Source organism: Trachypithecus francoisi, unplaced genomic scaffold (genome assembly GCF_009764315.1).
Source record: "Trachypithecus francoisi isolate TF-2019V2 unplaced genomic scaffold, Tfra_2.0 Lachesis_group16, whole genome shotgun sequence".
Lineage (NCBI taxonomy): Eukaryota > Metazoa > Chordata > Mammalia > Primates > Cercopithecidae > Trachypithecus > Trachypithecus francoisi.
Window position 1 is genome coordinate 61,767,897 of NW_022681461.1, and position 24,386 is coordinate 61,792,282.

The 24,386-nt window shown below is 35.8% G+C and overlaps 1 long non-coding RNA gene across 1 annotated transcript in view; it reads left to right on the forward strand.

Annotated features, from left to right (window-relative positions):
- LOC117098700 overlaps positions 1 to 24,027 on the forward strand; it is a 92,081-nt gene extending 68,054 nt beyond the window's left edge. The window contains exons 2-4 of the long non-coding RNA XR_004443548.1: positions 12,861 to 13,038; positions 18,157 to 18,269; positions 22,439 to 24,027. This is a non-coding gene — a long non-coding RNA (uncharacterized LOC117098700). The remainder of the gene's footprint in view (positions 1 to 12,860; positions 13,039 to 18,156; positions 18,270 to 22,438) is intronic.
- Positions 24,028 to 24,386: the final 359 nt, after the last annotated feature.

A 24,386-nucleotide genomic window follows, 5' to 3' on the forward strand; every position in this document is an offset into this window, starting at 1 on the left:
AAGTTCTGAACCACGGCGGTAGTGGGGCTAGAAAGCTAAGGTGCCACAGGTTTACAAAACATCTGAATGTGGAATTAGGACCCTGTTTACAGGCATCTATCTACACTGAGATACTCCCTCAGCAACTTCATTCCTTACCTCCACCTCAAGTATTCTAGCTAATCACATTTGGGAAACTTATTCTTCCCCTAAACAAAGACCTGTACTCGATTTAATTTTAAACAATTTGATTCAATTTCTTTTACTGGATTCCTCTGCTGTGCACACTGTAAACTTTATTTCTGATCTACTGTCTGCTTTGAAGGACAAGAGGCATGCCGCATTGATGCTCAGTGTCAATGTATGAATGCTGGTTTCTAGCTACGTCCTCATTTTCCACAGCTGTGAGTTCTCCCACTCTGTTGTCCTCCTTAATTTGGGAAATAGGAGTGATGTGGGGAAAAGAGAATAAGCTGTATTGCCAATAAGCCCTACATGTGAATCTTGGCTTTACCATTATTCATACATAAGACATGTTTGTCAACTTTTCCTACTCTAGACATCATCATCTATCAGAATTAAAATAGATAATGTGTGTCTGGTATATAGTAAAAGGCAACTAATATTTATTCACTTTCTATCCCATGATTACCATCAATATCTGGAGCTATTTGCAGTTCTGCCAGGTTTTTTTTTCCCCTCAAAGTTATTATCTGGAATTAGTCCAGTGAACCTATAACTTACTGCTGCCCACACTTCCAACTCAGTAACAGCTTTGTAAAATTGACTCACTACATCCATATAACATGTTACAAATATTGCCTTAAAAATGAGAGCAAATTACGTAAGGCTAATATACCAAAGAAATTGGATATATTTTAGGAGTGATTACAGATTTCATATTTACCTTCTAAATCAAATAAATCAATAATTTTAGAGCACATTCTAATTAAAATTATAACTGTGTATTAGTGCCTTTGTTCTATTTTGTAACTGTCAAGAGAAGACCATGATTAACGCCATCATAAATCATAAAAACGTTTGAAAAAGTTCAGTCAGTTTTATCATTTCTGTCAATTTTATATTACTATATTTTTATCATTTTAAGTGTATATTTTATATCCAAACTGATATTCAAAATAGGATTTGTTCATGGTGTCAGATGATAATATATATAACATGATTTTGACGGTCTTTGTGTTTGCTTTAAGAATATGGAAAATATACAAGAATGAATTTGTTTCTGATACTTTTTATTTGAATGTAAAAAATTAATGATGAAATTTTGATGAAGGCTCATGGATCTAATTGTCATCATTTAAATATCTTATTAAATACATCTTGAAGTTAGAAAATACACATTTTGAAAGAGAAAAAACTCAGTAATTCTGATGGTTAATTTTATGTGCCAATTTAAATGGGCTAAGGATGCTCAGATAGCTCGGAAAACATTTCTGGGTGTGTCTGTGTTTCTGGAAAAGATTAGAATTTGAACTGGTAGACTGGTGAAAAAAGAACACCCTCACCAATGTGGGTGGGTATTATCCAATCTGATCCCTTCCCTCTCCCTCCGATTCTCAGGCCTTCAAAATAAAATTATACCACAGGTTTTCTTGGTTTTCAGTTTGCAAATCTAGGACTCTACAACTTGTGAGCCAATTCTTATTACACACACACACGTGCACACACACACACCAGTTCTGTTTCTCTGGAAAAGCTTGACAATACAATTATTTAATGCCAAAAGCACAAAAGAGTTTTTGGGAGTTGAGCTAATAAATTTTTTTCATCTTCTGTAAGATTCTTAAAGGTCATCTAATATACCTTTTTTAAAAACTAGCATAAGACTTCTATGACTGAAAAAGTACTCAACCTTTTAATTTTCTAAAAGGGTGAGCCTTGTTAAGGTGATGCAGCTAATTGATGAATAATAGCATTATGTAGACAGAGACAGAGCTATCAACAGAAGAATATCATTTCTATTTATATAAAATGTCTGTACCAATCTGAGGGAGAAGCAATAGGCCCATCTAACAGAAAACATCCTTGCTTCTTGATGCATGCAAGCTTGAGTTAAGCTTTCTGTGCTTAAAGTCAAACTCTTCCTCATTCTGACCTCATTCTTTTTTTTTTTTTTTGAGGCGGTGTCTCGCTCTGTCGCCCGGACTGGAGTGCAGTGGCCGGATCTCAGCTCACTGCAAGCTCCGCCTCCCGGGTTCACGCCATTCTCCTGCCTCAGCCTCCCGAGCAGCTAGGACTACAGGCGCCCGCCACCTCGCCCAGCTAGTTTTTTGTATTTTTAGTAGAGACGGGGTTTCACCGTGTTAGCCAGGATGGTCTTGATCTCCTGACCTCGTGATCCGCCCGTCTCGGCCTCCCAAAGTGCTGGGATTACAGGCTTGAGCCACCGCGCCCGGCCTCTGACCTCATTCTTAATGTCCTTTAGAAGTGCTTTCCAAATATTTCCCCTTCCCAAGCTTTCCCCAAGGTGGAATTAATTGGGATGCTTTGCCCATAATTATTAGAGAACTCATTTCCTTGTTGGCTTTTTGTTTTTCTATAATGCAGTTTGCACAACGCAGCACTGGCTGAACCCTTCCATCTATCTGATTGCATTCTCCTGGATAAAGTCGTAGCCGCCCTCACTCTTGTGTTTAAAATTAGGCAAATATTTTACTATTTGGTTTGTTTTCTCTCATTTTTATATTTGCTTTTTTTTTCCCCCTCCCTCTATCTCTCCCAGGCTCTGTCTCATGTGCATGGTTTTTTTTGATTAATTACTTTAATTCACATTAACCTTGGTGCCTGTATTAATCTGTATTTCACGCTGTTGATAAAGACATACCTGAGACTGGGCAATTTACAAAAGAAAGAGATGTAATGGACTCACAGTTCCACGCGGCTGGGGAGGCCTCACAATCAGGGCAGAAGGTGAAATGCACACCTCACACAACGGCAGACAAGCGAAGGATTAAGGCGAGGCGAAAGGTGTTTCCCCTTATAACTATCAGATCTCACGAGACTTACTCACTACCACGAGAACAGTATGGAGGAAACCGCCCCATGATTCAATTATCTCCCACCAGGTCCCTCCCACAACACCTGGGAATTACCAGAGCCACAGTTCAAGATGAGATTTAGGTGGGGAAACAGCCAAACCACATCAGTGCCTTTCCTCCTCCTACATAATAGGTTTCTCCCCTAAGCAATATGTCTCCCTCCTTCAACAGCATCATAAATTGTTAGCTATTTTCAAACTCTTCACTCAAATAGTTATTTAATTTGTGCTCCCACCAACAGTTTATGATAGTATGTGTTTTCCTATACTCTGCTAGAACTACATATTTTCAACCTTTTAACAATTCTAACAATCTGATACGTTAAAAAAATAGTATTTCATTGTTTGTTTGAATATAAACAAACTAAATTTGAACTTGGATATAATTTCTGGGCAGATTTATGTTTTCCACACCTTTTTTATATATATTGGTTATTTTTACTTTTCTCAAAATTGTTTCCCATTCTTTGCCTTTTTTTCTATTAAATTATATTTCTTTTTCTACAAATGTTGATGAGACTGTCATAAATAAATATTGGAAATTAGACCTTTGTAACTTTAAGAAAAATAATGTCTCTGTGACAAATTTTGGTTAGGTTGTTTCCTAGAATGGAGGGTGCCATTTTAAAATGTAGACTTTTTTCTAAAATAGTTATTTCTTCCTCATCCAGATTTTGAAGAAAACAATTAAAAACAGGGTTTTCTTTTTCTAATATATTATTACCATTCTTTTTGTTCTATGGTTTTTAGAGTATTTTCTTTTCAACTTCAGGGACATTAAAAATCCTTACAATGGTTTGTCATTGTCTCCATCATTATTATCTTTGTTTCTAATACCTGTTGTGCCTTATTCTTTATGTTTTTCCTCCCTGAATTCCATGCAGTTATCTCCAGACTTGTCTTTATAATTAATTTAATGTTCAAGTATTGCTACTGTGTTCCATGCTCTTTATAAGTTTTTCATCTTGTATGTGTTGTTTTGATCATTGTTTTCTTCACTTTCTCATCTTCATTTACATTTTATTCCACTGATACACACACACACTCTCTCTCTTGCATGTGCACATACACAAATAGCTTAAAAGTTTCTATTTTATTTAATTTGTGTCCTCATTAAGTTTAAAATATAAAGTAGCTTCAAGGGATTTCCTTTTTTATTTGATTGTTTTGTTGTGATTTTGTTTTGCTTTAAGGCTGTAGTTAGTATCTTTTGGAGTTGGCCATTCTGTCTTTGGCTTACGTTGTATCTTTTTAAGATGAGATTTCACTCTGGTATATTCGAGAAGCTTTAATAGACTTTCTGGGTTTTTTTTTTTTCCTTTGCCAATCCTAATATAACTTTACCAGTGATGTTCAAACATCATGTCTCAAATAGTTAATTGCAAATCAGTACAATGATAACATGAAAATATACTTAAGATGTATATGTTTACTGTCAGCTCATGAAAATAAAATACAAAATAAAAATATTCATTCCTGACATCCATATCAAAAGCTGACATGCATTTTAGTTCAACTTTATATTCATTTAGGACCCTTGATATAGTTCAATTTTAACCCAGAGAACAGTAGGGGGAATATCTGTATTAATGCTGTTAGTTATAAAATATGTTGATTCCAGTCTGCAAAACTAGAACTTTTACTGAGGCTTACTGAGAGCATATGGACAATCAGAGTTCGGTCATTAATCATGGACTATTTTTTCTCTCACCTCAGCATCATTGTGATAAGCTGCCAAGACTGCATAGTTCTTAGTGTATACTTTACATTCATGAATCATAGGGGATCAGGAGGTAGGGAGAGTAAATTTTAAGTGAACTGATACTTAAAGAATATAGCTGATCTCCTTTGGAAACTAATTTATTTTATTTCACAGAACAATGCAGTAAGTATTTTATCTTTCTGGTTAAATAGTCGTACTTATTTTACTAAGCAGCCCTTTTGTCGTGGTTAGATATTTAGGCAAATTTTTAAAGTATTTCAGAAGGTTTTTTTCTATTTACTATGACTAACAGTTCAAGATGTTCTGAAATAATGATTATTGTGTCTATTGGTTTTAATAATCATTAATAATATTTTGGCCATTTAACAATTGAGCCAGTTTGATGGCTGAGTTGAAAAATAAGAAATTATGTCCTCATTCATTTGATTGCAGACTATTCTTGCTCTAATTATAAAAAAATTTAAAGTCCTAGCCTAACTCTGAGGGTAGAAATTATTGTTTTCAATAATCGAGATCATTCTCATTATAAAACTGAGATCTTGGGCAAATGTGGACAAAGTACTGGTACCTATAGCAGCCATAGCTCTTAAAGAATTTTTAGTTGGAACAATTGAGCACATCAGTTTATCAACCACAAGGACTCAAATTTGGTTCTAGGACTAAAGACAAACCTTTATGTGGCCCTTTTCTGATTTCTGATTTCTGACTATAACTATAGTAACAAAGCTCAGTTTTGAAAAAAAATTCAGTCTGAAGCTCAACTCATCAGAATCTCAGTCGAGAATAAGCCCAAAGCAACACTTTATTCTTGCCTTAATTTGGTGTTAATTTTTTTCTGTCGAGCACAAAAAAAAACTAAATATGATTACTCTAAAGAACCACATATTGTTCAATTTATAAAATGTTTACTTTTTTTTTACAGCTAAACAGAAAGTGAGTTCTAATTTTGGCCACTTTTTCCTAATTCTATTGTCCTTTTTTAACTTAAAAAAATTTCAAATCATTTTATTTCAGTTATTCTTGTCTCTCCACCTAGGTGATAAGCTCCTCAAGGACAAATACAACTTCAAATACCTTTGTTTTCAGTGAAGTGAAATTCACATAAAATATAGTTATCCATTTTAAGTGTACAATTCAGTAGCATTTAGTACATTCACAGGGTTGTGCACCCATCACCTCTATATTATTGCTAGTGTCAGCTCTGGCTATGAATTTGAATAGAACTAAAGGGTAATTCTAAAAGTAATTGCAGTTTTTGGCATTAAAAGTAGTGACAAAAACTGCAATGGTTTTGCACCAACCTAATAATACCCGCTCCCACTCAGACCCTGGAATCTCTCCTGGTCTTTTTCTCATCTCATGCCTTGGCTTTACTCTTGATAGGGCAGTGTCTAGGCATGGGCTCAGTCTTTGGGTTGGCCATGACCTCAGGCTCTATTGTCTAGTCAGAACCATTACCTGGGTTTGGGTCTTTTTTTTTTTTTTTTTTTTGTATTTTTTTGGCTGCTGCTTAAGCTTCAATATCCAAGCCTAATCATCAGTTTGGGACATCAGCTTTCTGGCAAACATCTTCGTTTCAGCCAATGGCTAAGTCTGGCATTGGCTTGCCCAGACTTCCATCTGAGTCACTGCCTCTGTCTTGACTGAGCCTCTGCCATTGAGGTCAGTCTCCTCTTAACCTGCTCAGTCTGTAACTCAGTATCATATATCAGCACCAGTCCTCACAGATATTCAGCCCATCCACTGTGAATAACTCATTCAACATGCACTGCTAATGGCAAGGACAGAATGTAGACAGGGGATCTCTCAGGGTAGGATAAAGGGTGATAAGCGAGGATATATATCAGTGGATGGTGGTGATCTTCAGGCACTCAAACTGGCCACCACTGATTGAAAAAATACAATGTCAGGGTAGGATTCTTTCTTTGTTTAGTTTTTACTGCTCAGTGGGTCGCAGTATGTGAATGTGTGTGTGCATGTGTGTTGTACGTGTGTTTGTAATCTTAATTTTATTTAAAGGGAAGAATTCTACAAATACACATACTTGGAAGGAATTAGGTATCACTTTATCACATTAACTTAAATGACTCCAAGATTATGTTTCAGTAGAGATGTTTCAAACACGTTTTTAGACACAGAGGCAAAGACATGGGTCTCAGAGTTTAAATAAGTTGCTCAATCACAGGAAAGATGTCCTTAGACAAGGAATGATTTCCAAGGAAGGTAAAAGAGATGTTGGAGGAAGACTACCAGTGTAGTCGTAGCTGTTTAAGTTGACCACACTAGATCACTGAGTCCCCACTCAGGGCTTTAGGTAAGACTGGTCTAGAACATCAGTCTTCAAACATGGCACAAGTATACATAAGTAACAAACCTGCACGTTATGCACATGTACCCTAGAACTTAAAGTATAATAATAAAAATAAAAAAATAAAGAGAAGAGAAGAGGAAGAGAAGAGAAAAAGAAAAGAAAAGAAAAAAGAAAAGAAAAGAAAAGTAACATCCAAAGCTTACACACATGTAAGCTAACACTTGTCTATACTGCTCCTGGGAAATGTACCAGGATCCTCCAGGAAAACAACTTGGCCATAGGTAGCAAGAATCTTCCAAGTTGATTTCCTGGATATAGGTCTCACACACACATTGTTAAATTGACCCACCGGAATGTCATAATTTTGATGCTACTGTGTTACTTTTACTCAATTTCTGATTATTCATTTCTAGGAAAAAAGTACAATTGATTTTTGCATATTGATTCCATATCTTGAAATCTTGCTAAATTCACACATTGTTTAGTCACTTTTTTGAAGAATAGGATTTTCTTCATATTCATCGTCTTCAAATAAAGACAGTTTGACTTCTTCCTTTCCAATAAAAAAAAAATGTTTCGTTTGTACACCATAAAATAATATTAAAAATGTATGTCCCATCCTTAAAACACATTTTTGAGTTGTCATGTCACAATTGTTACTATAAGTTGAAAGAGTTTCATATTGTTGAATACTGACATTTTTTAAATGAAATAACTACAGGCTCTACAGTAAAGCTACTCAGGTCCATGAATCTTTTACTTACTGGCAACGTGACCTTGGGCAAGTTAATCCCAGCTACTCGGGAGGCTGAGGCAGGAGAATCGCTTGAACCCAGGAGGTGGAGGTTACGCTGAGCCGAGATCATGCCATTGCACTCTAGCCTGGGCAACAAGAGCAAAACTCTGTCTCCAAAAAAAAAAAAAAAAAAGAAAGAAAGAAAGAAAGAAAAGAAAGTTTAGCTAAATTACCCCAGCACAATTCTCTGCAACAAAAATATCTATAAAAATTGAATATTTTATTTTCTCTGCCAATATAGCTCTAATAGTTTAAATATTCTGGAATGAGTTATCATTCCAACAAGTAAATTAATGTATAGTGAGTTTCAATAATTGTTAAATATAAAAATACATCTTTTGATGTAATGTTAATGGGGCTTTCCCTCATTATTTTATGTTTCTATGGAAGAATACTATATATTGCTTGAATAAGACAGGGTTTATTGTTTTAATTTCTATTTTTTTCATATAACATAACAATTTATTTATCCTATAATACATAGATGAGAATGGAAGTTTTATAACAAGGTCAGATCATTCTTTTAAATTATTCAATTCCTCAAAATTCTATGACAAAAATCTCATTAAAATATGTCATCAAAAAAGTTAATAAGAAGTTGATTAAATTCGCCTTTTTTTTTTTGGATGAGACAAAGAATTGGAACCAAGATGAATTACAAAAGGGTCTTTTGCATGAGGATGTTCAATTGTTTCAGCATCATTTACTGAAAAGACTATTCTTTCCCCCATTATATGACTTTGGTGCTCATTAAAAATCAGTTGACCATAGGTGTGTGGCTTTATCCTTGAACTTTCAGTTCTATTAAATTGTTGTCTCTGTCTAGCCTGTGGCATTACTAAACTTTTTTTTTACTCATTCAACATGATATTAGCTGTGGATTTGTCATACACGGTCATTATTGTATTGAAGAACATAGCTTCTATGCCTAATTTGTTGAGATTTTATCATAAAGCTATGCTTAATTTTGACAAATGTCTTTTCTGTGTCTATTGAAATTGGTTATATGGTTATTGTCTTTGTGTTAATGTGATGTATCATGTTTCTTGATTTGCGTCTGCTAAATCATCCTGTATCCCTAAGATACATCCCATCTAATCGTAGTAAATGGTCTTTTAATATGCTGTTGGATTCAGTCTTCTAATATTTTGTTGAGCATTTTTGCATCTATGTTCATTAGAAATATTGGCCTGTAGTTTCTTTTTTTGTTGTGTTCTTGTCTGGTTTTGGAATCAGGGTAATGCTGGCCTTGTAAAATGAGTTTTAATTTTTTGGTATACTTCAAGCCTCTTCAGTTTTTTGGTATACTTTGAGGAAAATTGATATTAGTTCTTCAAATATTTGGTAGAATTTGTCAGTGAAGCCATCAGGTTCTGGGCTTTTCTTTGATGGAAGACTTTTATTTATTTACTCCTTATTGGTCTGTTCAGATTTTTTATTTACTCATAGTTTAATTTTGGCAGGTTTTATATGTCCAGGATAATATACATTTCTTCTGTATTATCAAATTTGTTGGTGTATGGTTGTTCATACGATCTTTTGTGTTTTGTGGTATATTGTAATGTCTCTTTTTTATCTCTGGTTTTATTTGTTTCAGTCTTCTCTTTTCATAGTCTAGCTAAAGGTTTGTCAATTTTGTTTATCTTTTCAAAGAAACAGCTCTTCATTTTGTTGGACCTTTGACTTGCTTGTTTTACTTTCTATTTCATTTCTATTTTGAAATGGTGGCTGCCACTAGGCTGGCTGTGAAGTTGAGCTCAGATGCAGCAGGGCCAGGCAGCTCTATATTGGTCTGCCCAGAGAGACAGGGACACCACTGGGCCAGCTGTCCAGACTGGCATGCCAGCAGGCATGCATATGGCATGGTGAGGCATCTCTGTGGCAGTGTGTCAAGGGCCAGGGCTGCCACCTGGCTAGCTTTCAGGCTGGGTGCTGGTACACATGGACAAAAGGGACCAGTTGGCTGTGAGGTACAGGTGTACATGGGTGAGGGGCTGGCCAGCTGTTTGGCAGCTTTCGTGTTATGGCAGTCCACCTGTCCCTGGAGGGGATGGGGTGCCATGTAGGTTCCAACTGAAAATCTCAGTCTTTTCATCCTGCCTAGGCTCCAGAAAGATAAAATCCTAGTGTTGGAAGCACCTGTGTGAGCAGGGTGAAATGATGGCAGGGCCTCAGGGATACACAGAGTCAGTTGCTCCTCGCCCCTGGGCAGGATGTACTCTAGCAGTGAGTTCAATTTCAAGATGGTGCCATGCCATAGCAACGTAGCTGGCAGGGTGGGAGGTGTTCAAAGTGAACTCCTACTCCGGTACCATGCAGCTGCATGAACTCCCATCTACTCTCCAAGAATCCTTACAGGATGCAAGGCCTATGAGGACTGGGGGACCCTTCTGTAGCAAGAATTGCTGGTGCTTGTGGTGACAATGGGACCTGCTAGGGATCTCTAACTTACCTATTTTCCTGTAAGAACAAGTTCCTTCTGACTTTGGGCTGAACTAGATAGGGAAGACTGTGGCAGAAGTGGATGCCTCACTCTGCTCTTTATAGTGCTATTCTGGGCTTCTGTGCTACACAGGGATTTTGTCACTTTCCCGAAGCTCTGAAGCATAACTCCTCAGTCACTCCAATGGAAATATAATTGCTTGTTGATTGTTTTGGTCTTTTCATTGGGGGAAACAAGCACCAGGTAACTCTAGGTGGCCATCTTGCTGTTGACAATCCAAAGTATCTTCCTTTACAATATTATGCATTTTCTTTGTTTTTCTTACTAATTTCCCTAGCCAGAACTTACAGCCCATTGTTGAATACAGGTGCAGAAAGTAGACATTTTTATCTTGTTTATGCTCTTAGGGAAGAGCTTTCAGCCTTTGAACATTAAGTATTATATTAGCTCTAGGTTTTTCATAGGCACCCTTTACTAGATTGAGGAAGTGACCCTCTATCCTTAATTTGTTGAGTGTGTTATCATTAAAAAGTGTTGGATTTTCTCAATTGCTCTTTTGCATCTATGAGACAATCATGTCATTTTATTTTATTTTTTATTCTGTTAATAATACATTATATTGCTTGATTTTCATATGTCGAACAAGGCTTACACACTTAGGATAAAACTCACCTGATCAGCCGGACATGATGGCTCATACCTGTAATCCCAGTACTTCGGGAGGTCAAGGTGGGTGGATCTCTTGAGGCCAGGGGTTCAAGACCAGCCCTGAGAACAAATCAAGACCTCGTGTCAATAATAATAATTATAATTAGCTAGGCTTGCTGGCCATGCCTGTAGTCTCAGCACCTGGGGAGGCTGACGTGGGAGGATCACTGGAGCCCAGGAATTCGAGGTTCAGTGAGCTATGACTATGGCACTGTACTCCATATTAAGTGGCAGAGCAAGGCCCTATTTCAAAAGAAAAAGAAAAAAAAAAAAAAAAAAACACCTGATCATCTTGTATAATGCATTTCACAGGTTACTGGATCTTGTTTGCTAGTATTTTGTTAAGGATTTTTGCATCTATATTCGTAAGGGACATTGGTCTATAGTTTCTTTTTTTGTGATGACTTCGGTTTTTGTATCAGAATACTGAGGTTATAAATAAATTAGAAAGTTTTTCCTCCTCTTCTATTTTTTGCAAGAGTTTGAGAGGATTTGTGTTAATTTTTCTTTAAACAGAATTTAATAGTGAAGCCATAGAGTCCTGCACTTTTCTTTGTGAAGTCATTTGATTAATAACTCATTCTCTTTACTTATTATAGGTTTAGTCAAATGTTCTATTATTCTTGAGTTAGTTTCATTAGTTTTTATGTCTTTCCAGAAATTTTTCCGTTTCATATAATTTAATTAGTTGGCATAAAATTGTTCATAACATTTTCTTATTATATCTTTTTCCTTCTGAGGTCTGTAGTAATTATCTCTCTTTTTTTCCCTTTCAGTAATTTTAAACTTCTCTCTTTATTCTTAGTTAATATGTATAGCTAAAAGTTCTTCAGTTTGTTGATCTTTTCAAAATAAACAATGTTTGGTCTTGTCGATTCTTTATTATTTTTCTCTATTTTATTTATTTATGCTCTAATAGTAATTATTTCCGTTCTTTGCTGCCTTAGTTCTCTTCTTTTTCTGGACGTTCTAGGTAGAAGGTTAAGTTATTGGTTTGAGATTTTTCTTTTCCAACCTAGGTATTTACTACTATAAATTTCCTTTTATGTATACTTCATCTCCAAATGTATTGCAACACTGCATTTTCATCCTTATTCATATTTTATCTTTATTATTAATTTCCCTTATTATTTATTATTTGACCCATTGGTTATTTAGGAATCTATTGTTGTTAATATCCAAATATTTATTAATTTATTAAGATTCTTTCTGTTAATACTTTCTAATTTATTTTTATTACGATCAGAAAACGTGCTTTCCAGAATTTCTTGGCTCTTTCCTGAACATGTGCACAGACCTAGGCATGTAAATGGCTTTCTGGGTGCCCAGAAGTATGATGGAGATTTAAAAGTAAAAGTCCTATAAACATCTCATTTTCTTTTAAGCTTTCTAGTTAGTCTATTGTTTGCCCCAAATATTGCTCATTGCCTCAGGCAGTGGTAATTTAAAATACTGGCCAGTGAATGTTTTCTGAGTCTTTTAGCACTGAGCATGTTCTATCAAGTCAAATAAAGACATGCATTTTGTGTAGAATTTTCCATGAAGGCAGGAAGCAGGTCAAATAATGCCATCTTTGTGAAAATGAAGCTTAGAAACAGCTTTAGCTCAATTATACAACCTCTGGTACTGGGAACGAGGGAAATTTTTTTTTTCCTCAAGGCTATCGCCAAACTGTGAAATGGGATGGAACTAGGGTGAGTTAAGGTAGCATAAAACTTGTTTTTACTGTGATTTGTAATTTTTTATTGAATACACACTCTCACTCTCACACTGCTATAAGCCTTTATTTCCAGAGTTCTGAAGAACATATATATATTTTTTTGGGGGGGGGGTGGGGGGCAGCTTTTTCTTTGCTTTTGTGGAGATTGTGGAGGGGTGAAATTTCTGAGATCCTCATGCTGCCATTTCTGCTGATGCCAATCACTTCTGTTAAGGTTTGGATAAGCCTCGAACCACAAGTGCACTGCAGTCTGAATAGGCATCATAATCCTCCAGGAAATTCTGAATGGTCTTGACACAGGTAGGAGTCACTTGATGACAGCCACCTTTAAACCCTACAAAAGACCACTTTGCCTGAGAGTTTAGAACTAGGAGGGAGTCTCAAGCCTGTGAGATGAGATGGATGCTAAAATCTTCTCCCTAGAAGATGCCTCAGAATTTGTGTTTCTTTTTGTTGGTTCTATTCTTTTCATTTCACCTGGAGCTGTGCCCTCCGGGAGCATCTCAATAGTTACATAAGCCACTCCACTTGATCTCTGCTGGATAATTACTTTTAAAACTTACATGTAAATAGGGCTTGCAGTATTATATGTAGAACATAAATAATAAATATTTCTGTGGCTTCTGTGGAAGCTAAAAATCATGATATGGTGTTTGAATATGATTTGTCTTTATATTTATCCCAAGGGCTGAATTATTTTTGTTATCAGTATTTACATCTTAAGCTGACCTCTTTCTCAGAAAGGCTTACATTTATTTAGGCTGCATCTATTTTCCCTTATGCTGTCATTTCCCAAGTAGGCTCCTCAGTAAAGATTCAAACAAATAAGGAGATATCTGACAGAGAGAGAGAGAGAAACAGTAATAAATGTCTCCAAATAAGAAGTCATTTATCTAAATTGTTTGACCATCAAATAGCAGGGCTTTTTTTTTTTTTTCCTTTTATCTCACAAGACCACTGTCTGCTACCTAAAATTTAGAAGGAACAAAAACTCTGAACTTAGATCGAGGCTCCCCAAACCACAGAGCCAAACCTCAACTTCAGAAATTCCTGGCAAACTATGTATTAGCTGGTACCTGATAAAATGAAACCTCTGTACTTGTTAATTCCTTACATGCAGAACTGTTCATATTAAATAACGTCACTTTTGTTTTTACTCATGCTTTGTTTTTACTTATACTTACGCATTTCTGAACAAATTATAACAAAGGGGGAAAGAAAAAAAAAACCTTTATTCAGTTTATCCTAATCCCAGTAACCAAAACATTATAGACAAATAGACACTTAGGCCAAAGTTTCACTTGGAAGGTGTAACGACAATTAACACATTAATATGAATGCTACTCTGTGACAGCTGCAGTGATACCGTTCTGCATTTCTGCTCCTACTGCCCTGGCCTGGCTATCATTGTTTCTTACTTAGTCAACTGAAGTAGCCTCTAAATTGATTCACTGAATTCTCTCCCACCACTCTCTACTTCATTTTTCATTATGTAGCAAGGGGAAACCTTTAAAACTATACATCTGATCATGTCACCTTCCTGCTTGAAACCCTTCAGAAGATCCTCATTGTTCTTAGTATAAAGATCTAACAAGGACATGAATAATCCACCCCAGCTTACTTCACCAGCTTCATTTTATGCCACTCTCCTTGTATTTTCTAACAGCCTCCCTCATATTCCCATTTCAGCCTCATATGTCGAATTCTCATAACACATGCTTATATTTCCCACCATCCAATTATACCCTTTCTTCTGCTCAGAGCAGGTTCCTTCTGTGAGTAATTCATTGTAACTAGACCTCCAGAGTCCATTTGAAGTACCATTTCCTCAAGACAGCCTTCACTGTCTGTGTAATTGAGATCAAAATTTTGTCCATTTTAGTAATAACACAATTGTAAATAACTGATTATGTGAGTTGATATTAGTATCAGTTTCTCCAAAAAACAAATAAATAAATAAGATCCACAAATTCTAGGACTTCATCTTGGTCATTACTGTATTCCTACTTCCCAGCACAGAGAAGTACTCAATCTCAGTATCTATATGAATGGAGTTTACAAATAAAATTTATGAGTATAATTTATAAATGAAATAAAAGCAGGAGTACATAAAATGTTTTCACATAGATTATCTTATTTAATTCTAACAGAAAACTCTATAGTAAATAACGATATTATCATCTTACAGAGGAGAAAATGAGAAAACTGAGTCCTCTACTGTATTATGAGACTAAGCATATGTGTGTCTTTCTTGGTAAGACCAGTGGTTCATGGCCGGGCGCGGTGGCTCAAGCCTGTAATCCCAGCACTTTGGGAGGCCGAGACGGGCGGATCACGAGGTCAGGAGATCGAGACCATCCTGGCGAACACGGTGAAACCCCGTCTCTACTAAAAATACAAAAACTAGCCGGGCGACGTGGCGGGCGCCTGTAGTCCCAGCTACTCGGGAGGCTGAGGCAGGAGAATGGCGTAAACCGGGAGGCGGAGCTTGCAGTGAGCTGAGATCCGGCCACTGCACTCCAGCCTGGGCGACAGAGCGAGACTCCGCCTCAAAAAAAAAAAAAAAAAAAAAAAGACCAGTGGTTCACTCTGCACAATTTCCCTAATAGTATCAAGAATTGTTTTGTTAATAAATATAATTGCCAACCACTAAGGTAAATAATACGCTTGAATACACTTACTTTCCTTAGTAATGTGACCTAGATTTATCATAATTTATTGATCCAGGTCCATTTTTAAATAAATCACATATTTATTTAGTCTTACATAATTTCTTGGGCCTTAGGTCTAGTCCTATTGACTTTAAAGAGAACTTCCTTTTAGTTATCTTAAAACATAATCTTATTTCATAACTGAAATAAATGTAACTGAAATAGTCATTTAATTTTTATTGTTTCTGTGTTCAATGGAATACCTCTGTTAATTTAATAGCATAACATTATTCATATATAATAGAAATTATTTATGCATATATACATGAGTATATAGGCCAAACTACTTCAGGTAAAAATTCAGGGCAGATTTGTTATGGGGCTATGTGCTTGATTGTGTGATTGTGTGTGTGTGTGTGTTTATGTGCAAATTTACTTTTTTAAACTAAATGTCCTCTTTAAGCATTTATTCTATTTCCTTTACTTCCCTAGAGGGATTAAGACAATTTCTCCTTTGGTACCTCTATCAACACGCCTTAAGTAACAGCTTCAGCATGTTAAGTCATGAAATTCTTTCAGTTTGCTCTAAAATCTGTAAAAGAAGCAATTCTAAGGCTTCAAATGCTTAAACCCTCAATATAAGATTTGACATTTAAAAAGTAGGTCAAGTGCCCTAGTGCTGTTTTGGCACACATCAATCTATTATTTAGAAACAATTTTAGTGACTAGGCATCACAAAAGAGCCTTAAGTTTATTTCTAATACTCCCTGTATGTTTTTCTACTTAAGGGGTTAGGGCTTTAAATAATATTGAGCATGAAATGAATTTTAAAAGCTTAGTCCTTAGCCTCCTTTCAAGACTTTTAACAAATTCTTTTGTAAGTTCTGTTGGTATTGCAAAGAGGGGGAAATAGAAACCAGAATTAGAGTCCTGTTTCTACCTAACTGTGTTGACTTTTGGCATGTTAGTAATCTCCTTTGTGAATTAATTTCTACATCAGAAAGAAGATAATTACCCAAAGATTTGAAAGGGAAATAGTGCCCCCATGACCACCCAAATAACAATGATCATCACAGTATGCAAGCCATTTCAAAGATTCAAAACCTAGGTCTGAATTCATTGATCTATCAAAGTGGGATAAATAGTCCTAGGTAACTTACATAAGATCAGAGAAGATTGTATATCCTCTCTCTTGTAACTTATATACAACCATCCCCCTACCACTACTTCTGGCTCATCCTCTCCCAAATGCAGTTTTTTCTTTTCTTACTCAATATTTTCTCAGTTGGTCCTATTCTTTGAGGTAATTAATTTAGATCTATAATACCATTAATTTTCCTACAGACACCAGTCTATTATGTTTTTCTGAAATGCCTTTCTAAGATTGTTTTACATTTTGTGCTATAATCCCGGAATCACAGGATTTTTTCCATGCTCGCTTTACCTTTTTAAAGAGATTGTTCATTTTATGTAATAAAGCCTTTATGCAATTGTATCTAAAACATATAAAATAAGACAGTGCATGGCTCTCTTAAAATTTGAGATCAAGCATATATGGAGATTGAAAAAAACTGAAGAAAATCTCTTCTCAGAAAAGATGTAGCAAAAATTAAATAAACATAATCATGTTATTTGAAAACAATGAGAGATTCATGTCCTCTTAAATTTTCTTTTTGCCCTTTATATCTTTTTCTTGCATTATTGCACTAGACAGCACCTACAGCAAAATATTGAATGGAAGTGTTTATAGTGAATATCTTTGCCTTATTCCAGCATGATTTGTGCATGAAAAATCCAAAGGAATCTTAAAACAATCTATTACAATAACAGAATTTAACAAATTTGGAATATACAAAGTCAAAATACAAAAAGCAATTGTATTTGTGTTCCCAAGCAATGTAAACTTTTAAAAAAGGAGATTAAAAATAATGTTTTTTTCAATAGCATCAGCAAGCATCATTGGCCAGGCATGTTGGCTCACACCTGTAATTCCACTACTTTGGGAAGCCAAGATGGGAGGATTTCTTGAGCTCAGGAGTTTGAGACCAGCCTGGAAAACATAGCAAGACCCTATCTCTATAAAAAATTTAAAAATTAGCCAGGCATGGTGGTGTGCACCTGTAGTCCCAGCTACTCAGCAGGCTGAAGTGGGAGGATCCCTAGAGCTTGGGAGGTTGAGGCTGCAGTGAGCCATGATCATGCCATTGTACTCCAGCCTGGGCAACAGAGACTGTTTCAAAACTAAAAAATAAAAATATAGTTGTACACCAATGTACATCCTTATGTATAATTTACACACATTCATGCCATGAAATGCTAATCAGCAATAAAACGAACAATTATTGATTCATACACCAACATGAATGAATGTAAGAAGTATTAGATGATGCAAAAGCAATCACACACTGAATGAAACTATATATCCCAATGCTCTTAAATCCAAATATAGGCAACCTAGTCTATTATGATAGTGTTTGATGGAAACAGGAAGCATAAGGAGTTGAGAAAAGTTATAGAATGAAATATTTTGAGGGGATGAAAATTGTCTATGAATCACTGTCTGCAATTGTTGCAAATGAGAAAGGTTCATACGATTGTCAAAACTCATCAAAGTGAACACTTAATATCTGTGCATTTATCTAAGTAATAGTTTTTATTTCAGTAAAACAAGATTAAATAATAAATCCTATACAGCATCCAGCACAGGTTCTGGAACAGAGAACTTTTAAAAAAGAAAAAAAATAGAGCTTTTTCTTTTTCTTTGAAGACTCTAAAACCCAGGTGGGCACAGTGGCTCACACCTGTAATCCCAGCACTTTGGGAGGCCGGGGCAGGCAGATTGCTTGAGCTTGGGAGATCGAGATCAGCCTGGGCAACATGGTAAAACACCATCTCTACAAAAAATACAAAAATTAGGCATGGTGGTGCATGACTGTAGTCCCAACTACTTGTGAGGTTGAGATGGGAGGATCCCTTGAACTCAGGAGGTGCAAAAAAAAAAAAAAAAAAAAACTGTAAAAGCCGTATGATAAGTTAAATCTGTACTATATCATATACAGATAAAGTAGTTTTAGAGAATGCAGCACTTGTTCAAACAAAATCCATGAGCAAATTCGATTGCTTTATATCATAACCCAGGGAAGTGTTAAAACCTGGTGGCACCACTGTATTTTTTTAAGAGAATGATCACTCTGAAAAACATCAGTTTTTATTACACTGAGGAACATTCTCAAATAACTCCAATTTTATATTTAATGTCCACTTTTATATTTAATGAGCAATTTCTATTTGTAAGCACACATGCCTTGAATAAACAATTCTGGCTCTTATGGGCGTTTGAACTACACTTGCATTAAGAGGATGGCTATAAGATACTGTGACTTATAGTAGTCATTGTCAGAATATGCCTTTTGAAGCCCTCATACAAATAATGAGCTTCATTACAACATATTTTAGAGTGTTTTATGCATATAATCAGCAAATTAACCTCATGAATAGTTAGTCATAATAATTGTGCCTGCAATGAATTTGCAAAGTGCTTTCTAGATGTAAACTTACTGCTATTCTAAGCCTATGGGAAGATGAATGTGAAAAGTAGAAGATTCAAGTATTGGGAAATCTCAGAGGAAAGTCCAACTGTGCCATTAGAAAATCTTTAGTGGGTGATATTGGAGCTCCTTCCAGATCCTCTCACAGCCCTCTCTCATTTTTGTGTAAACTCCCACCCCTGTCCAGTCTTAATGTATTCCTCTTTCTCGTCATAATTCCCAATAGTGGTTTGATATCCTATGAAACATTTATACCTTTGCTGATTAAAATATTTCCCCAAATTAACTAGTTATGCCCCCTTTCCTCTTGATGGTTAACTATTTTTTAAAATAAATATTTTCATGGATATACGCATTCCTCCCGTTATAAGTAATTTTTTTATGCGCTGTGTGAGGAGGTGTGTGTGTTTGAATCTACCCTTTCAGCCAGTGCCTGACATTTAGCTCAGTATCTGTCACTGGCAGGAAGTCAATAAAGGCTTGCTGATCTGCGCTGTGTTCCCAGGTGATTTACCTCATCTCTCTGTGTTTAAGGCTACCAATGATAAAGACCCTTAAAAATGGCACAAATAGGTCCTTAGGCTCTTCTGTTTGCCTTCCTCTTTTTTCATGTGGATTATTTGCTTCTAACAATTGTAAACTTTCCCCTTTTTTCTCATATACATTATTTTCTAGTTCCCTTTGCATGAGATTGTCACACAACGTTCATCAAAATTTGTCATTGACAAATACTTCATTTTTATGTTCTTGCCTAGTTGTACCTTTAAGTAACATTTAAAATGCCATAGAAGGATGGATGGGCGCGGTGGCTCACGCCTGTAGTTCCAGCACTTTGGGAGGCCGAGGTGGGTAGATCACGAGGTCAGGAGATCGAGACCATCCTGGCTAACACGGTGAAACCCCGTCTCTACTAAAAATACAAAAAAATTAGCCGGGCGCGGTGGCAGGTGCCTGTAGTCCTAGTTACTTGGGAAGCTGAGGCAGGAGAATGGCGTGAACCTGGGAGACGTGGCTTGCAGTGAGCCGAGATCGCGCCACTGCACTCCAGCCTGGGGGACAGAGAGAGCGAGACTCCATCTCAAAACAAAAAGAAAAAAAAAAAAGTCATAGAAAACTTCTGTTGGAATACTAATTGGTACAGTATTCAAACTGTAAGTTAACTTGGACAGAATACTTATTTTCACAATACGTTGTGGAAACAGTTTAGAACAAAATACATGTGCCAGCTATCTTTTATTCTCCATGTATTTTTAACCTCAGGGACAAGAAGCTGAATTAAACATAATCCTGTCTTCATCATGTGCTCTTGTCATTGGTGTAATCAAGGCTCAGTTCTTACTTCGTTTCTATTCTGTTCATATTAAGTTTCTCCTCCACGCTCCTGCATGGATATCCACTCTCATGTATAAAATATGTGTCCTTCAGCATGTCTCAATTTCACAGTTTCTTTATATGACTCATCCAGATTGCTTATTTCCTATTCCCCCAAATATTATCTTTTTATTATGTTATGAGTGGAATTTCCTTATAAATTATAAAATTTAGGTACTTATTGCTGGGATGCAGGATCACTATTGCGATTTAATTATTTTTTATTATCCAGCCCTTTAGTGAATTTTTTCATTATAGCTAATAGTTGTGAGTTGACAACTCAGGATTGCTCAGGTATGTGATCATAGAATCTATAAAGAATTACTTTTTTTACTTGGTAATATTGTTTGTATTCTTACTGTTACATCAACAAAAATTTCTACAATCACAAAACAATTATAACATGATGTTATTAACAATTTCTATTCTGTTATTTAATTTCAAAGTGATATATTGAATACTCTACAGTGACGTTTGATAATAACTAATGGTTTAGGATAAAATCCTTTTCTAGCTTTGTTGATTTTTAAATATGTCATAGGGATGCTTCTGATTTTCAGCCAAGATCCTATTTCTTATATAAATATCATTTTTCCATTCAAATTAATTAGATATTAATTTTAAACCACACAATGCTTATTTACCTTCCCAATTTTTCTGTTAGAGTGACTTGGCTTATAATATAATGGTCACTTAAAATTAGCACATCTGTAAATTCCCTTAGATTTTCAATTGAAACATGAAACGAGAAAAACAACATCCTCATTTTAACTTTCAAAAATATTACCATCCACTGAAGAACCACACACACACAAAATGATTGCACAACAGTTTTGTGGAATCCAACACCAACTTAAGATGTTGACCAGATTGTGTATGCAATTGTTTGGAAGGTGTAACTTCAGCAAGATTGCAAGCATCTCGATTAGCTATTGCAATTTTCCAGGAAGCTGATATTGTCATCCTGTGAAATAATTGTGAATATGCAAGTCTGTTAGGTGCTGATGGAATCATCTTCTGCATATGCAAAGACACGTTCAAAAACACGGGGTTATTATTCATAATTAATTATAATAATTTATTAAATGTCTACTATAAGTTCTCGAAAAGGGTAAAGCTTGATTCTACATTCCATGAATTTTAACCTGCAAGATGGTTTATCATGCCTACAGAATAGGATCTCACCATTTAGACATTAGGATACTAGGAAAAACTGCTTTTAAATCTTGTGATGTTGCTTAACACTGGTCCTCACTGTAAGTGGCAGTACTTAATGTCTGTAGTGGGCCTCATAATTATCACCTTTATTTGAATTTGAATTTTTGTAATGTGCTTCCCCCCAAAAATAGGATAGAATCATAACACAACTTGCTTAACAGTGTACCACAGATCTAAAATCAGTTTCCAAAAATGATTACTATTTTTTGTAGATACATTTTTTATCTTGGCCTGAGAATAGTTTTCCTCCTATTGTAGTCACATAGTCAAACTACTGTATAATAACATTTTTCTCGTGTATTTAAGATCTACAGATTAATAAAACTCATATCTCCCTTAACAAAAAAAAAGTGAAGCTTTACAAAAGGTTTTTGCATAATTAAACACAATGTAGATTGTTTTAAAATCTCTCATCAGATAATGTCCTCCAAATGCTTTATTTCAGAATATGTAATTTTAAGAATACAATTAAAATTGTGTGACTTGTATCACTAGGCATCTCTAGCAGGAGATATTCTATTTCAAAAAAGTGATTATTTAATTTTTTTCTGGAGTACATCCATGACCAAGTTTAGCATGCCCTGCACCAGTTAGAAATTTTAGATACATTAACCGATGTTAGTTGAAAAAAATTAACTTCTATCATATATGCTTAGTGAGAGCTCCTCTTATCACAAAGTATCTTCCTTTTTCATTACAATACACAAGAGAAATAGAAGGAGTGGAAGCTAAGAATTAGAAATTGTTTCCTGCTTTTAATTATTGCTTTGTATTTTCTTGCAAAAAGTGGTAGATTAGTAAGCACTAAACCTCACTGTCATGCACTTAGTTGTGCTGAGCGAAATAGGATAAAAGAGACAATCTGCTCATAGGACAGGACTGCAGCAATTGCTAGTTGGCTTATTTTGTAAGGGGACCCTGTCATCCAAACTCTGATCCAAAGGAAGCCACCGCCATCATATCCATATCTAGCCACACTTGGTTTGAAAGCTTCCTGGGCTCTGTGAGTGCTGGCTTTTGGGACCTATTTTTGAGGGGAAAGAATACGGGCATTGCTTCCTTCTGGATACACTGAACCCTCAGTAAAGGACTTGGAGGTGGCTTGTACAACTTTTACTGCTGAAGTAAATAGGCTTTGTTTTAAGCCTGGTACCTAATCAGTTCAGAACTTAGCTGTGTTTATATGCCACAGGGAAGTCAAAGCCAATGTGTCTTGGAACTGACTGAAAGTAAATGACCACTGTGTAGCTCCCTGTATTAATGCATAAGCCCCTCTAGACTGAAATATATCATGCAAAACGTGGCATACAGAAAGACATGTTGAATATTTCCTGTGACTAGTCAAGACCCTATCAAGAGGTGATCAATATCATCTACACTCTAATTGAATCTTGCATTTATACCCTATCTGAAACTTGCATCCTTTTGTACACTGTTTCTCCTGTATCTTTCTAGTTGGAACATAATCCTTAATACACAGATTTAGGGTTTATCCTCAACAGTGTCATTAGCTGATTGTCTAATGGAATCAACCTCTTTCTCTATCTTTATATGAAATTATTTATTTATTTGGATTTCCTTATTATCAGAAACATACTGACCCATGCAATTATTTAAAGACTTGATTTTGTCGAAAATTAGGTCACTCTCATGATGATAAAATAGGATAATGAAATGTGTATCCATATGTAATAATAAAATAGAGAACACAAACCTATTTTAATTTAAACAGAATAAGTAAGGTAACTGCATTAGTTTCCAAATGCTGCTATAACAAATTTCTAAAAACGTAATGGCTTAAAACAGCACAAATTTATTATGTTACAGTTCTGAAAGTAAGTAGTCTAAAATGAGTTTGCAAGACTGCATTCTTTCTGGAGGCTCTAAGGAATAACCTGTGTTCCTGCCTTTTCCAGTTTTTTGAGGCTACTCACATTTCTTAGCTCATGGATCTTTCCTGATATCACTCAGATCTCTGCTTCCATCATCACCCCTCTTTCTCAAACACTGACCCTCCTGCCTTTCTCTTATAAGGACCCTTGTGGTTATGTTGGGCTTACCTAAACAATACAGATAATCTCCACATCTCAAAATACTTAACATTATCACACCTAAAAAGTCCCTTCTACCGAGGTTATATATTCACAGGTTTCTGGGACTGGGATATGAACACCTTCAGAGCTATATTCTGCCTACTACAATAAGCAATACCCAAGCTAATATTTTATTCTGTGCCTGAGGAACTGTATTTTCACATCTCATTTCAGTTATGCTTGTTCATTCTACATCTTTATCATCCAAGGTGCAGATGAAATAAGAGTGTTTTGCTCTATGGAACAGTAGAAAGTACATTGGCTTTGGAGTCAAAAAGTCCAGTTTTCATACTCTGGCTTTTCCATTCAGCCAACTGTACGGCCATGAACAAGACATTTAACTTCTCTGATCCCTGACACTTTGAATACAGTATGGTCCTCAATAAATGGCAGTTGCTTTAACAAAATAATAATTATTGTCAAATTTCAAACCCCAGGCTCCCAGCTTTATACCCATTGTCTTTATTCCTGCAGTGAGGGAGTCCCTTCTCTCACAATATTTCCAGAAATACTGTCAATATTGCTGTCATGCTTTTCCCAAGTAAGGAATTTGAATTCAAACCACATTGTAAGTGTTGGATCACACGCTTGGGCCATGCCTTTCATCCTGGCAGTAAGGCAGTATGCACGCTATCTTGCCAGGCTCACTTGCTATCCAGACCAGCTCCTAATTCACATGAACCTTCCGATGCTCCCCAACTCTTAGATATAGAGAGCATTTTTATCTTTAACTCATATGAACAATGCTGGCAAAATAATTGCAGGTG